Source organism: Struthio camelus, chromosome 3 (assembly GCF_040807025.1).
Source record: "Struthio camelus isolate bStrCam1 chromosome 3, bStrCam1.hap1, whole genome shotgun sequence".
NCBI classification, from domain to species: Eukaryota; Metazoa; Chordata; class Aves; order Struthioniformes; family Struthionidae; genus Struthio; species Struthio camelus.
In genome coordinates this window covers 10,404,776-10,416,644 of record NC_090944.1, presented here as the reverse complement: position 1 = coordinate 10,416,644, position 11,869 = coordinate 10,404,776, and positions in this window count along the sequence as shown.

Sequence of the window (11,869 nt, the reverse complement as noted above, 5' to 3'; positions counted from 1 at the left end):
AAATTATTACAATTTGGCAGAATTTCCCTTTGTCCCTACTTGAGGGAACATTTGCTGCTGCATCAAAGTTTGTTATTTGAAATTATGCCATACAAATAGCTCACAGTTTTCCTCTGCTCAGGGGATTGTTTTCTTGATATTTTCCGTCTAAAACGCCTCTGTGTTGGCGGGCCAGGCTTAGTCACCAAGTCACTTATTGTTGTCCTTGTTTTTTGACTGCACAAGCAAGTCTCGAGCCACTAGAATCTGGATGTGAGGTCTTGCAGGGAGTTACTTCTGATTTGCACTCCTGGAGCACATCAGTGAGCCCGTGAACACATTTGGCAAATGCCCCTGCAGTTAGAGTTCAGCCATATGACTGTTCAAGCAAAGTGAACACTAAAGAGAGATAAACATGGCATGAGGCCAATCCATGAAGAACTTAGCGCAAATAAGCCTGCGTATATTTTGCAGTACTCTTCCAGATCTACTCCCTCTTTGTTCCGGGTTCACTTGCCCATTTCAACACCCTATCACTTTAAGCTTCCTCAAAGGTACACAAAGCCTCTTAATAAATAATCTTGCTATTTCTTATCACATCTGCCTTTGAGTGAGAGACAGGACAAATGGGACAGTGTTCACATCTGAATCCAGGTCAGGATCAGACGTAGGCTGGGAAATGGTGGTGATGAGGAGCTGTGATGACTGCGCTATTATATAAGCTTTGCATTAACTCCTCCATATTTGAGAAGATCTGTGTTATGAGGGTGAGGCCAGCGAAGGGAGGTGCACAGCAGCAAGGAGGACTGTATCTCCCCCTTCACTTTCACAAGTGCCCTATCGCCACGATATCTGAACGCTTCCTGCTCTGTGGACTGTGAGGTGTGAGCTGAATGGTCCAAGCCTGGCAATCTTCAGGAGAGAAAGGAGTAAGCAAGCAGAAGACGAAGATGATCAGAGCAGCAGGGTGTGGTAAGGGTGAATGCAAAAACATGGGAAAACAGAAGGGAAACACCAGATTCCAGAAGAGAAGAATTTTATAGGCAGGATTTTGAATAGACCTAGGGTAATACTGTGGAAGCTGGCACATCCAGAGGAAAGTTTATAAAGGTAAAAACAAGCTAACTCAGAAAAAGATAAGATGTTTTAGCAGAAAGGGATGACAGGAGTCAGGATGAGATTTTGGAGAGATTGCAGCCAAGAATCTGTAGGATTTGGCAATGATCCAGATATGAGTGTTTGGTATGAAGGAGAGGGAGGTGTTGAACATGACACTGTGGTTGTGAGCTTCAGTGACATTCTGGTTATTTGCAGTAAAAGGGGCTGGGGGAGGGAAGAGTTTGTGGTGAAGATAAGGAGGTGTTCTTCAACCGCAAGGAAAGTGTTGGCAGACCCACAGCTGGGAAATAGCTCAGAGGAAGAATAGAAGAGGACCAGCAGTAGAGAATTACAGTTGCTACCTGCTACTATGAGTGTGGAGAAGGATGTCACAAGACAGGGTGACATCACATGGAGCACAGCATCAGTAGGAGAGAGAATGAGCTGATGCGCTGGAGCATCTGAAGAAGATGCAGAGGGAAGACGACAAAGATAGCTAGTCTCTTACAAAGTAGACCAAAGCTAACAAACGTGGTGTCCATCAATATGGAGAAGAGCTGGGTCTCAGGTGCAGCTCAAGCAGGAGAGGGATCTTAATATGGACATTTTTTTTTTTTTAATTTAGAAGAATTTTTTTTTTTGTCAAGTTCAAACTTGGAGTCTTTTAAATATTTCATCCTTTTTGATTATCTTTTTTTCTGATGAGCTAAAAATAAACCTAAACCATTCTGTTCATGAAATGTTGAATGTTTCAGTGTTAAATTGCTTTTTTCCCCCCTTCGAACTTTCTTTCAGTTGATTTACAAGAGGAAATAGATTTACAAGAGAAATAGATGAGGCAAAAATTTTCCTTTAATTTAATGAAGTAGAGAGAAATAATAGTTTTAAGATAAACTCCCTCTGAGACATTCAGTTCAGGACTAGCTGAGAAGAGCTGATATCTTTCCGATGACTCCAAAGGGAGCTTGGAGAAACTATTCCAGGTTTGGACATCCATATCCAGTTCAAGGTATTCTGCCCAGCTATGCTGTATTTGTCCCACAGCACCCAGGCCTTGGCTGATCCTAGTCTCCACCCTTGATATTGCCACACGTGATCTCTCCAAACCTCTCTGGGTCATGAAGCCACCTGGCCAGCTGCCCCGCCACAACACTGAGTTCCTCCAGAATGTCCCCAACACATCTGGGAAGGAGTGTGTGTATGGGAAATACCTACTGCTCAAATGCAGCTGGCACTGGAGGGAAAGCATTGCTCGTTCTGCTCCTGTGCAGTGCCCAGCCGGACCAGATGTTCAGCCAATGCTAATCCCAAGACATCATGTGAGCTCAAGGGACTCCTGCTGACTTACTCTATCTGAGAAGCTGCCATTGAGATTCAATAGCAGGAGAACAAAGAACAAGTTATTATGTCAAAAGTGTAGACAAGCAAAAGTTGCAGAAATTAACAAATTCATACTTCAGCCAAGGTACCCGTATTAACAACTCTACCCTTCATTAAAGGTGAAAGGTGTGCTGGCATGAGTTAAAGAGATGAGTAAGAAAAATTAAAAGGCAGTTAATCTTGGGCGTAAAGCAGAAGTAGTGGAAAAAGTACTAATAAATGAAAAAGGAGGACAACGACTCAAAACTGGCTGAGTTATTGAACTCCTTTAAAAAAAAGTCTCTTCTAAAGAAGAAAACTATAGGAAAGCAGTTCAGACAGGATTTTAAGCGAGGATGGAAATTCCTAGGCAAAAAACCTATTGATAAAGAAAAAGTAGAGGAATCTGGAAAAATGGGAAAGCACCCATATCAGCTGGGCCAAACATGTTGGCCTGTTGGGCATTAAGGAATAAACTGAAGCACCGACTGCATGGTTCCTCAAAGACAACTGATGTGAACTGGGATGAATAAACAAGAAAAGCATTGGGTAACAGCTCTTTTTTTTTTTCCCCTGCCAATCAAAACCAAAAGGTGAGAATCATTCCAGGTGAGACATTGTGTCTTCTAATATCGTGAAAATAACTACACAGCTGGATGGCACAAGAATTATGAACAAAAGGCCAATGGATTAATAAATAAATATGCAGTGCCAGAAAAGAATTGATTGCTTCTACTGTTTATCACATTTTATACTGTGCCTAAGTTGGTTTGAAAAATTATTTCAAAGGGTTTGGAAAGATGCATTGTTGTGTGAATAAAAGCTGTCTGCAGATTCACTAATAAACTTATTGGAAAAAGTGTATCCAGAAAGAGTATACATATTAGAAAGTTGGAGAATGTAGAGAAATTTGATTTAAAATCTTTTGAAATAATCTTGTAACAGTGTAAAAAACACATTAATGAAACTCGGAACTCATTATCATTTGGAAGAAACTGTGAAAGTCAAAGAGAACAGAGATATGGTATAAAGACTCCTAGAAAAGACAGAAGTGGGCAGAAAACAGGTATCCAACTTGGGGAAAAAATGTACGTGTGACATATCAGGGGACTAATTGTCTGAAGTATGCCTTTTGTTGGAAATGCAAAACTGGAAAATGATTGTGATGTGGAAGGAGTCAGTTTGGACTTTCTGGTAGATCAAAACCCTGGGATCTAATCTTGCAAATGGCTGTGTTTGATGCTGCATGCGCAGATAGACCCACACTGTGTAATGAGAACTGTGTGCAATATAGGCATGCAGCACCCGGGTTTTTGAGAGCTGAGCACTGTCCTGAGGAAGAAGGTGTCAGAATGGGTTTGGATGGAAACTAAAAGAGAAGTTTCCAAAAGCCCCAGCTCCTGGAACCTATAATGTGTTTCTAATCAGCAGATACAGCCCTTAGCTGCCAAGTCCAGATACAACTGTAGAATGATGCATCTTCAAAGCTCATTGTGCTCATTTCTGGGGGGGACTGTTTAGCTTCGTCTCTCAACAGTTGGCTCCTGGATGTGAGTTCTCACGCATGCCTTGCCTCACGTCCTAGATTTTATGCAAGTTCCTTTGCGTGGATAGATTAGTTCTTTAGGTGCTTACTCTAATCATTCATTTTGCCTTCCTGGATCCTCACTCGTTCAGCTTTGTTCTACATCTTTCTTCATTGCCTTATACTGACTGGAAGACCAGCAGGTAAAGCTTGGACTCTTAGGGGGGGTGGGCACATACAAGTTAACCAGCCCGGGGGATCTCAGCTGGTTATCTATAAAACTTTTCCTATGTCCGAACTTTTATAACCTCCTTGGAGATGGAAACAGCCCTGGAAAGAGGGATGGGAGGTGGAGGAGCCACTTTGTGGCTGTGAGCACGAAATGAGCACGCGTACCAGACAATTTTCATGAGAAGACCAGAGAACTTCAAGCACTCTGGTAAATTCATACTTAGTCCTTGTGATATAGGTGTGTTCATGGGTTCTGGTTCCTTTCATGTAGCCACCTGTGTTAGTTTTAGACTTCTGGCCCAGAATTTGGAGAGCCACTCAGCTCCTGCCATGCTGTCACATCTGTCTGTGATAAATAGCACATCTGTTTATTAGTCTCTGGGAACAAATACGCAGATCAGCTTGGATGTGCAACCTCAAGCCTACCTCAAATGGAAATGCAAAGTTACTCTCCCCAGTATGCCCAGAATTGTGAGTAAAGTGCAGCGGAGATAATCCAAAAACCTAGATTTTTAAAATAACAGTATTTCAGCGCTACGGCCCTACAAACAGCCCGTAGAGACAACAGCATTGTCCCTTATAGGGATATTTCTGAACTGCTGGTGGAGCTGAGCACTCCCGAACTGTGTGTAGCCTGAAACCCATATATGAACATTGCTGTCTGAGCCTATCGCAGAGATGCATGTAGTAAGGGTTGTATCAGGGAGCTATTGCTTTAATAGACCACAGCGAGCTGTTAAACAGTACATGGCAACACGGCAGAACTGTCTTTTATGCTGTTTGTTTTTTTGAACCCTGATTCTATTTCAGCAAAAGATAAATCCTTTCTTTAGCCAAAGGAAAATCCTCCGTGTTAGGGCTAAACACCTCTGCCCCCCTTCAGTAGAAGTGTGCTTTAGTTTCATAGTGCATTGTGATTAACAGCATCCCGTGGGAGCTGTTACCCATTGTACTGAGAAACTTGGAGGTCTGATTGATAGGAGGCAACAAGATATGTAGAGGAAGAATAATGTGTGGGCCCCTACTGTGCCCCTGTCTCTTTACGCTCACAAAGAAGATGTAACAGATGCTCTGCATGCAGTTTTATTACATTGTTCTCATGTGTTTCCCCTCTCCTCGTGTTCCCTCCAAAGCAGAAAGCAAAACCCATAACTCAGGAGTTTGAACCAAGCTTTGTTAGGGTAGTATTGAGGAACCAGCCTCAGGAAGGTCTGTCTGGTCTGAGGTTCCAGACCTGTAACCAAATCTTTATGGCTTGGTCCCTATTCTCTGAAGCTCTGCTGATATCACGAGCTTAGGGCTTCACCCTTATAAATTCACCCATTAGTTACATGATGAGGGTGGCTCCTGGCAAAATAACAGTGCCTCTCAACCATGTTGTATTTCATGTTGAGGAGGACTGAAGTTCATCACTGAAGTCAATGAAGACTAATGTATCAACTGTAGAGATGTTTTCTACAGAATAAATGTTTTTAAAAAGTAAGTTTTTTTTTAAAAATTTTAGCAGTTTGAGGGCTTTCTTTCTTTGCATCCCTGATTTGTTACTGGAAAACTAATTAGATAATGCATCTAGAGTTGGAAGGAGATTTACAGTAGGTGAATCTGATCACTGGGACTATGCTAATTCATATCCTCCAAAAAGCTGAGCTTCTTGATTACCTAGGTTAAATACAATGTAATCCTTTACATTGAAGACTGGAACTGGAAATAAAATTTGGACTTCTGTGTTTTGAAAATTGAATTGTTTCAAATTGATATGGTGAAGTAAAAAAAAGTCAAAAAGTAAATTCAATTCAAAGTAAAGAAAAGCAATAGTTTTGTTTGTTTATTTAGGAAAAAAAAGGTATCTACTAGGATCTGCCTTACCTTTATAAATGAATATTTAACTTTCTTGGAAGTAAATTCAGTAATCATGAAAGGGAACAGCTAATAATGTGAAATTAATTAGAGATGGAAATATTCTACTAGGTCACAGAATTCATTTCTGAGGATGGCACAGTTCAGATTCTCATAAAAGATATATCATATTAAATTGGCACTTGACTGGATCTTAATTACTGCACAAGCCCGAGCCAGGCAGAGTGCAGAAAGGCTGTGGAGATGTTGCCTTAGCATCACTGAATCATAGAATTATCTAGGCTGCAAAGCACTTTGGATGTATCTGGTCCAACCATATGCTCACAGCTGGACCCAGTGGATCACGTTGCTCAGGCACATTGGCCAGTTGACTTTTTAGTATCTCCAGAGATGGATATTCCATCACCTCTCGAGTCCCAGTCTTCGACTACCCTCATGAAGATTTTTTTCTGAGATCTAAATGGCATTTTGCATGCTATCACTTGATCTGCTGCATCTTATCATTTTACTGGGCACCTCTGAGAAGAGTCTCTCTCTTCTCCATAGCCACGCAGTAGGTAGTTACAGACAATGATATGTGTCACTCCAAGTCATCTCTTCTCCAGGCTGAATAAATCCAGCTCTCTCTCCCCGTATATCATGTGCTCCTATCATGCCCTATCATCTTTCTTGCTGTAGCTAGACTCCAGTATACCAATATCTTTCTTGCGCTAGCAAGCCCAAACTTGGATACAGTGTCCAGATGTGATCTCAGAAGTTCCAGTTAGAAGGAAATAATGACTTCACTTGGCCTGCTTAATACTCTCACTAATGCAGTGCACTTCTTTGTCATGAGGGCACGACACTGACTCCTGTTCAACTTCTTGTCCACCAGGACCCCCACTCCATTTCTGCAAAGCTGTTCCCTATCAGTCGGCCTGAGCCTGTGCTGCTTCATGGGGTTTTTCTGCTCCTGGTGCATGCTTTGCTTTGCCTTTCCTGATGGTCCTGTCAGCCCATGTCAACCCTCCCTCTGAACCTCAGTTCTACCCTCCACTGTGTCAGCTGCTCCCAGCAGTTTGGTATCACCAGTGAACTTGCTGAGGGTGCGCTCTGTCCCACCGTCCAGGACACTAAGGAGGATTTGTGACAAGCCATCTCAAGTTCTGGCCTGCCCTTGCTGTTCCAGCTGTAGAGTTATTTTTTGTTTGGCAAAACACAAAAACTACCTGTTGTACTGTTCCTTTGAAAAAGAAAACATCCAAATCACAGGCATGGGCACCGATATAAGAGCTTGGGCAAGTACATACCCCAGAAAAGGACTTAAGAAGAATTAAGATTTTGTTCATTTCTGCTCAGGACCATGACTGTCCTTACCTGTAAGGAGAGGATATGGAATGGGGCACAGACATGATATAGCTGTAGTAGAGGAGATCTTCATATGGGAAATTTCCCACTCAGTCCCAGAAGAGAAGAGGAAGAAATAAATGGTCTTAGATGCAATGAATCCCAAGTCTCTTAGGTGGATGTGTCCATCTGAGAATGGAAGAGAGAAATGGTACAAATTGTACCACTGTCACCTAATCCAGGTTGCTTTTGACACAGAGAAGAGAAGCTTGAGTCTCCAGCATGCCTTCTAGCTTACCCGTGTTGAGGTGTGATTCAGAGGATGGTGGCAATGACAGCGATTACTGAAGCACTGTTCCTACCAGGAGGTGGATCTGCATGTGTTTAGGACCAGCTCTGATGACGACTTGTGTCATGAGGAGCAGTATATTTTTCAGCTCATTCAGTCATGGAACAGAATGACAACGTGGGCTATGAGAAACCTTTTTTTCCAGTCAATGAAACACTTCAAGTCCTACACAGAGAGACTGACAAACCTTTTCAGTAATTTCACATAGTAAATAAATTGGGGGAAAATATATATATAATCTGCCTGTTCTTTTAACAGAAAATCTGTTATGCAGTCACTGGTAAATGGCTGTGCTCCCTTCCAGTTCGATGTTTTTCTGGTTTATAAATCAAATGTCTCAACTTTTGTCTTCTTTCCATTCAGCAATTTGGCTTGGTCAGAGCCGAAATATTCCCTGTAAGTAAGATCATTTGGCCATTATAAAAATATTTTTCTCTCTCCTAAAAAGCACAAAGCAAAATGAAATGAGCTATCCCTTTGGTTCCTTAAAAAAAAAAAAAAGATTAGATCTTACAAAATGATGATTCAACATCTTTCATGCCAGCAACTCCCACCTTTTCTGGGAAAAATTTCAAATGAAATAATCTTGTTCATGATTTCCCAAGAATGCACACCTGCATTTTTCAGCTAGCCCTATTCCAAATGTTAATGGTGGCCTGTAAACAGTTTTTCTGTCTGGAAGAAATGACTAGCTAAAAATTGCAGCTACGGTTACTTGCGTGGGAAGAGAAGCTTCCAGTAAAAGACTGCACATGAATTTAACAACAAAAGGCATAAAAAATGGAAACTAGGCATTTGCAGGCTACAGAAAAGGCAGAGACATTTAGCAGTAAGCAGGATTAACCACTGGAACGGTTGCCTCTGGGCAAGGTAGACTCTTGACAATATAAAGTATTTAAATCAAGTCTGGATGCTTCTCTTAAAGGGCTTCTCCTATCTCAAATAATAGTTATGGGCTTAATAGTGAATGCAATCAGGAAAGTTCTCTAACTGTTCCCCTGCCTGAACTCAGACGCCTTCTGGAGACATGACTGGATTCCTTTCCTTCTTGTATATCTCCAGCAGAGAGACTATTGCTAAAACTTCCTGGGTACCAAGTCTTGTGTGAGGGAACAGAAGGTGAAGGCTGAAGTGAGGAGACACACTGCTGCTATATGGGGAGTCTCGGGGGATTTTGGCTGTGGGCTTAAATAACGGGTTTCCAGCTGCATGGTTGCACATGGTGCTCAGGTTCTTGCCCCCATCCACATCACATCATCCTCCAGCCTGGGACGTGGTTACGTGTCTTCAGTCTGGCAAGATGTGGAGAGAATTTAGGAGGAACGGTGATCGGTGAGGAAGGAGCTAATGGAGGGGCAGGAGAGCATTGGAGGTTGAGCAGAGGTTTGACGGGGTTTAGAAGTGTACAACTTCCCTGCCTTCCTGCTGTGGTCATTTTGAACTGTAGTGGGAAATTGAAAAATAGGGCCTGCCTGACTGGCACAGTGGTAACAGAGCAGAAGGTTTCCAAGAGGGCTTCTGGACTCCTATAAATTTTTCAGTAGAGATGCAAGCTTACAGAGATGTGATATTGCTTCTCTGGGTCAAGGATCCCAAAGATTCCTAAATCTCTGCTCTTCCAATAAAAGCCCTTTATGACTTTGGTCTCTCTGTAAGTAATTGCTTTCTACAAAAGAAGGTGCTTAGTGTTGTAAGTGACATTGGTGCACAGGCGCAATGGTTACATAAGTAATGAATAAATATGGCTGGAAAACAAGAATTGCAGTCCATAAAAAAGTGAGGTTTCCTGCTGATTTAAATCCAATTTGTTGACTGATTTTTCTGGTCTATTTTTTCTCGTTTTTTAATTTGCAAAGAGAGGAAACATAAGAGAAAGCAGGAGTGCCTCATAGGTGAATTATGAAAGAACACATCATTTCATAGTATTTATTGTTAAAAGATTGTTTCTATTTCTTTATTTCACGCCTAGCACATTTCATCAGTCTAGCACATTCATCTGAGAATTTTCACTTCAACATCCTCTCTGAACTTGAAACTGTTTGTGTCAGGACTCACTTGACTTTCCTGACAAGATAATATTTTGTTAAAAAACTGTCCACGTGCTGGCTAAGTGACTAATGCCAGCTGAGAAGTGGCTAAGGATCCTTAGGAGCTGCGTTCATCCTTACTGTAGTTCCATTGATTTCTCTAGAGTAACCTAAAAGACAAATCCAACTCCAAGGTATGTTTGATGAGTGAGTGGCTCAGGAGAGTGAGCCAGAGCTCTACAGGCCTTTGTGCAAGCAGAAAGCACCACCTCTTTGGCCTTGATTCCATTCTTACTTGTACTGGTATGATTTAAAAGGAATGTCACTGAATCTGATTTACATCTGTGTTGTTACATGGGGAACAAGCAAGAGAAGGATTGGGCAAACTGTGCGTAAAGCCTCAGTGGATTTAAGAGCCTTCTCCAGCAGATTAGGTAGCTTTTCTTTCTATCCTTAGCAACACAGTCCTGATTAACCCTCCAAGCTATGGTTAGTCATTTTGAGGACAGTTTGATTGACAGCATGCTAATGCTAATGCTTTCCCCTGCGTTGTCCATTGCATTAGATCCTGGAGGTGGCTGGTTAGTAGTGCTGGGCTTTTTCGTTTGCTTGTTTTTTGTTTTTTTAAAATCTCTTGGATATTCTGTAAGAAAAAGTCATCTTGAGCAAGAGGCATGAAGTATTTCAATGTAAGTACCAAAAAATATGCATTGAAGCTCCTCTGTGTTAGGTATCTATGAAAAGGTGTACCTGAGTGAAACGACCATTTTTGGTGCCTTGTCAGATACTCAGTAGAATCCCCTTCCCATTCCAACCCTTGAAATGGACTGTACTGCACTTCCCCCTGTGGGAGCTGTTCATATTTCGTGCAACATTTTCATGGAAGGCTCTTTCCTCACATGAAATAGTACTTCATGAAAAGGCTGTCTGATCTAGGCTGGAGTGAGTAACCCACTCTCTCAGCCAACACTTAAGGGACAATGGTCCTTTACATCAGGTGATCTCTTAATAGCCTCGTAGAATTATTCCCGAAGAAAATGATTATCAGGGAAGTATTTTATGATTTGCCCCATGTTTTAAGTTTTTATGCTTTTTTAAATGTAATTTAGCAGCTTGACAAAAGTAGAATACATCACTGGGAAGCAGTTAGATTTCTGGGAACACAGCCAACATTTCATGCACCACCATTGGTCCAGAGACCACAATTTGTCTGGATAATGGGTTTGTTTGGAAAGTATGCTGCCAGTGTCTGCTCCCAGCCTAATATGGGACTCATGGAGACAAAGCTAGGGCCACCCTTCTGAATGATGTTGAAAAATGGAGAAATGTGATGTTTTTTCCTGGAAGATAGAGTGATGGATGGACCTTTAACTGAGAAATAAATAAGTGAATAATTGTTTGGCGAAATATGTACATGGAAAGAATAAATCATACTGAAATCTGTGTCAGTGTGCAAGGATATCAAAAAACAGAGATCTGCCAAAATAATAATCTTCCAAATGGTGCCTAATGTCTTTTCTCATCTAGTCCGGGTTAAACTTTCATTTATGGCAAAAATGAGTTTGCTGTATTACAAAGTGCGCAAATATTTCACTTGAGAATAGCATAGTAAGAAAATAATGATTTTGCTCTAAAGTGTGGATAAGATCAGTGTGCACTCTTTTTTGAATGCTGTACCTCTGCAAATCAATGGTAAAATTCCCATTAATTACAGTGGTCAAAGAATTGGTCCTTCAAAGTATAATGTGTGAGTTGTACGACTATTTTCTTGAAGCTAAAATTTCATTTAACTGCTGCAAGAACTGTAACCAGGAGAGAACTGAAGGAAATGTCTCATTAGCAATACATTTATTGCTTTCTAACTCATTTAAAATGTCAAAGAATTTCTTTCTTCCAGGAGATTTTTTTGAAGCTGCCGTAGAAAACTGCTATCAACTAAGAACATAATGTGGAAAACAAATCGAGTGTAGACACTTGTAACCAGAACCTTCTTCTGCAAGCTACAAGAAAACCTGCTGTATTCCCTACTAATAGTTCTAATATTTTGTTGCCCCTATGTGAGCAGTAACTTCTGCTCAGAAGATGAGGTCTCTACATGCAGTTTCAGAGTCTCCATTT